At 49.6% G+C, this 5183-nt stretch overlaps 1 long non-coding RNA gene across 1 annotated transcript; it reads left to right on the forward strand.

The window, feature by feature from the left end:
• Nucleotides 1-329: 329 nt before the first annotated feature.
• LOC109322613 lies at nt 330-4308 on the forward strand. Its single transcript, XR_002104435.1, has 3 exons — nt 330-340; nt 2845-2852; nt 4196-4308. It is a non-coding gene; the product is annotated as an uncharacterized LOC109322613 (long non-coding RNA).
• The last annotated feature ends 875 nt before the right edge of the window (nt 4309-5183 follow it).

Here is a 5183-nt window from a genome sequence, read left to right on the forward strand (position 1 = left end):
CATAGGATGTGAGACATGCATGGCAGGCTCATCCGCAAGAAGAATGGACAGAACCATTTCTGATGGTGATGGAAACCCTAAATGCCCTGGACCGAAGACATGGGAGGCAAATGTGTTAACTTGTCATTGGTTTCCATGTTGCTGAAGCAACACAAGAGCCAGTGGGTCTATGGAGAGTTTTCTGGGGCCCTCTCTCTTGAATGAGACAGAATTAATTTGTTTTGAATTAGCCTTTTTATTTCTCTCTTTTTAATGGACATTGGGATGTCAACTGTTCCCACAAGCAAGAGTCAGTCCTTTAGAGTAAGCCAAAGAACTTAATGGTTATTACCCACAATGAGTTGCTTTACATTAGAACAAGTGGAGTGAAGAGGGGAAAAAACAGTACATCAGGAGTGAGGGGAAAGGGAAGGGCACACCCTTTTAGCCCAATTTCATGTGTGTTCATAGGAAGCCCCATGGTTGGGTGAATGTATTAGAGCAGGGTTTGCTCTTTATGACCAGCAGCTGGGTTCTTCTTTGCTATTATTATTTATGACATGTCTATGAAGGAGACACAGCTCCCATTGTGCTCCTAATGCTAGCACTCGGGACTTTGCTTTATTCAGGAAAAGGTCAGGGTCTGTGGTGCGGGGACAAAATCAAGCCAGAATTTCCCTGCACACATGAGGGCATGTAAGGAAGGTGTAAGATCAGGGCATTGGGATTATATTTTGGCCCATAAGGGCAGGTTGGAGAAGTTGCTTGAGAGAAGGAAGCCATTGGTTTGACTGGTGGAGACTGTGGTAGGCTCCTCTTGTTGAAGATGTCCCAATACCAGTTGTCGTAATCTCTGTCTGGGGGGCAGCTTTGTTTTCCTGAGTCGTAGGTGGGGGATCCCAGTACCCAGGAGGTCCTAAGAGGCAGAAGGTTTTGGGATTCAGATTCTTGACAGGTTTTTCTTTAGGTATGTCTAAGAGCTTCATCTGCCTGCCAAGGACATCAGCTCTCCACCCCCGAACTGCTCAAGTCCATCTAGGAGTTGTACCTTGCTCCGAGCTCAAGATGGGTTTCAAGTGCGCTCAAGAGTGTTGACTTGGGGTACCATCACACCTCATTTCTGAGGTCAATGTAGGCATAATGGGATCAAGTAAGCTGGACTTATTTCCATGATGGCAAGACTGAAGTGCTTGATGTTATGATGTAGGAAAACTCTTAATGTCTTTTTTCCCCCAATACATTCATAGATTTTTAAAGCAGCAGAGGAGAAGAGAACGGTCTGTTCACCAGGTCTGGGTTCAGATCCAACAAGAAAGAAGTTTGGAGGCCTCTGGGGAAGCTGGGAAAGTAATTTTCAATGGAAAAAAGGGAAGAGCAGGAGGGTGGATTATTGATTGTGCGTTTTAATTACTTGCTATCCTAGAGGGCTCCATAGGAGGGAGTGCAGGACAGTGTAAAAAATAGTTTTCTTTGGTCAAGCCAATGGGAATGCCAAAAGTCTCAACCTTTCCAGCTACCTGGCTGTCCAAGTGATACGATGGTAGCCACAGGCATTCCCACTCTTCAAATGCAAGTGTGCTCCAGCTAGAGAGAGAGACTGCTTGGCGAGTTCTGCATGGAAAGTTGGCTGTTCAGGACGTGCAGGAGAATCTTCCAAAACAAGGAAGGACAAGTCCGAAGAACAAACTTTGCTTGGAGGTGACCGAAACCCTTGAGCACTGCCCACGGGGTGTGACTGTGGACCAACGAAAGGTGGGAGGTACTGGCTCATTTTCTGGCTCTTGCTTTGGAACAGGCCTTAACAGGCCTATTGAGAAGTTTTCCAATAGGGACAAAGCAATTTTTGTTCCCGATTTATGTTATTTTTCTCCTTTTTGTGGAAATCCAGGTGCAAACAGCCTCTTAGAGTATGTGTTTTCACTTGAAGTGAGCCAACAGACCTCGTCTTCACCATTTCCAATGAATTATCCTACTTAAAAATCAAAGGAGGGCTGGAAAGATGGTGAAAAAGGGCAGAACTGTGGTGCAGGAATGTTTCTACTTGCAGGAGAGGAAGACCCTATAGAAAGGGAATTTTGTTAGGCAGGAGCATAAAGATTTCAGGTGACTTTTGAAGAAGGGCACCTCTTTCTTTCTCTGTCTCTCTGCATACATACAAACATACATACATATACATATACACCCCCTACATATACATATACATACACATACATACATACATACATACATATATATATATATAATTTTGTTTTTGGGTAGGGGTGTATATGTATATATAGGGGATGTATATGTATAATTTATATGTTTATATGTGTGTGTGTAACATTTTGTTTATGGGGAGGGGTGGGATTATTGAGGATGTGCTTGCTTGGAAGTACATTATTTTCTGGACACTTTGTAAGTTCAGGAGATGAGATGATGAGGTGGGGTTTATATTTGCATTCACCTGATGCTTTCATGTGATTTTCATAGAACCATAGAGATGTGGGGCAGGAGGGCATCTCCAGAGGTCACATCTAGTGAAACCCCTGCCCTGTCCAAACCACCCTGTACAAATCCATCATCTAAAGTCTTCGTAAAACTATCGTCAACCCTGACACAACACAAGGCTCCACACGAGAACCTGCTGCAGGTAAAAGCAGGGGGACCACAGGGGCCAACTTCGTGACCATCGTAAAATGTTGTTAAAATATGCTCAAGAGATCCCAGGTGGAGCGTTATGTCCCCCCTCTACAGGAAGGAAACCCCTCTGCCTCAGTCGAGCCAATCTGGCAATGAGGTAAAATTATTTCCTGTCGCAGGGCACTGTGGTGCCTGCTCCTAGAAGAGCAGAAACTGCCTGGGGAGAGCCCACCGAGAGGGCAGAAGCCCAGGTGCAGGTGACCAGGGCAACAGGCGAGAGGGCAAATTAGCCTGCAGCTGCACATGGTCAGCTGACAGGAAGGGGCAGGGCCCTGGGCCCATATAAACCCCGGGGTTGGAACTAGGGGTGGCAGGTCGCTGCCAGTGGCCAAGCAGGAAGGAGCAGGAGGGTCGTACCCAGAAAGAGTGCGATGGGAAGAGGCCTGAGGGCTAGTTTAGCTTCTGGTAATGCCAGGGGCCAAGTTGATTCTTCTAAAGGGGTGGAGCACAATGGGAACTGATGTGTTATGTTACAGCCCAGGGCTGTTTCATAACAACTGGTGGTTTGGGTGAGGCTACTAGGGAAGGAGGAGGCCTCATTGGGGGGGCCCACTGTAATACCGTGGCACCAGAGAAGGGCGCGGTATTTGGGGTGTACAGACTGCGGTGCCAGTGAGGGCACAGCACTAGGGGTGCAGAGACAGAGGCAGGGCTGCGAAGAGCCCAGCACCGAGGGGTGCAGAGACAGGGCTGCAGAGAGCCCTGTGAGGACAAGGGACCGTGTTGGAGCAAGGCCTAGGAGAGATGATGGCAACGCCATCTGTGAGGCTTGGGGCATGGTAAAGTGGCGGTTTGGAGCCACACATACAGCCCATAAGGCTGGGGTATCCCAAGACATCTATTTTGAAACAGGATCCACAAGGGATCTGGGATCCACTGGTGCAGTTGGGGAACAGATATGAAGCCCTGGCTGCACTGGAGGAGAGTGTGGTGGAGGAGATGGCACGGGAGGAGTCCCAAGCCATCCCTGAGCAAGTTGAAGGCCAGACAAGCTACCGGAGAAAGAGGAGATGGGTCACTGTAGTGGGAGACTCCCTACTGAGAGAAGCAGAGGAAAACATCTGCCGCCCAGATCCCATGGCACGTGAGGTGTGTTGCCCGCCAGGGGCCAAGATCCGGGATGTCATGACAAGGATTCCTGACCTGGCCCTCGGACTACTATCCTATGGTCCTCATCCATGTGGGAACCAATGACACAGCCAGGAGTAGTCCTGACCATGTCATGAGTGACCACAGGGCTCTGAGGGCCAGGCTTAGGGAGACGGAGGTGCAGGTGGTCTTCTCGTCCATCCTCCTGTTCAGAGATCACAGTAGGCATCACAGTGTCTGCATCAGAGAGGCCAACCTGTGGCTCAGGAGTTGGTGCCATAGTGCAGGATTTGGCTTCCTGGACCACGACCCACACTTCCTGGCAAGGGACTTCCTGGGGCGCAGTGGACTTCACCTCTCAGCAAAAGGAAAAAGTCTTTTTTTCCAACAGGTTGGCTGAACTCCTATGTCGGGCTTTAAACTAGCTCAGACAGGGGATGGGGAGGCAGAAGAAGGAGAACATCAAGAACCTGCAATCCATGGGACATCCAGCAGTACAGCACAGGTAAGCAATAAGGGGCCCATTGGGCATCAGAGCTGGGGGGCGGCAAAGGCGCCAGTCACAGGGCTCAAGTGCCTATACACTAATGCTAGGAGCATGGGGAACAAGCAGGATGAACTGGCACTCCTGCTTGCAGAAAACACTTATGACTTAGTGGGGTTAACAGAAACCTGGTGGGACTCTACCCATGACTGGGCAGTACACATTGAGGGCTATAAGCTGTACAGAAAGGATAGAGTAGGGAACAGAGGGGGAAGGGTTGCGCTCTACGCCAAGGACCGTTATACATCGACCCTTATCAAAATGGAATCGGAGGAGGAGAAAGTAGCAGGATTGTGGGTTAGGATACATGGAGGTCAAGGGGAAAGGGATTTGGTGGTAGGGGTCTGCTACAGACCCCCACACCAAGGAGAAGAACTAGATTTAGAAGTCCTGAGGCAGCTTTTGGAGACCATAAAGACTAGGGAGGCAGTAGTCATGGGGGACCTGCGCTACCCGGAGATCTGCTAGGAGACGCAGACAGCAAATTCCCACTGTTCATGCAGGTTGCTATCCTGCGTATAAAACCTCCACCTGACGCAGGAGGTACATGGTCCCACCACGGGGAATGCCGTACTGCACCTGGTACTGGCAATGGGGGATGACATGGTAGGGGACCTACAGATCAGTGGTCACCTGGGGGACAGTGACCACCAAATAACAGAATTCGCCATACGGCGTCGAGTGGGAAAGGTAACTAGTAGGGTGGAAGTGCTAGACTTCAGGAAGGCCTTCGATACGGTATCCCACCCCATACTGGTGAACAAGTTAAGAGGCTGTGACTTGGATGATTACACAGTCCGGGGGGTGGCAAATTGGCTGGAGGGTCGTACCCAGAGGGTGGTGGTGGATGGGTCAGTGTTGACCTGGAAGGACGTGGGCAGTGGGGTCC

Source organism: Crocodylus porosus, unplaced genomic scaffold (genome assembly GCF_001723895.1).
Source record: "Crocodylus porosus isolate Cpor-Errol unplaced genomic scaffold, CroPor_comp1, whole genome shotgun sequence".
NCBI lineage: Eukaryota > Metazoa > Chordata > Crocodylia > Crocodylidae > Crocodylus > Crocodylus porosus.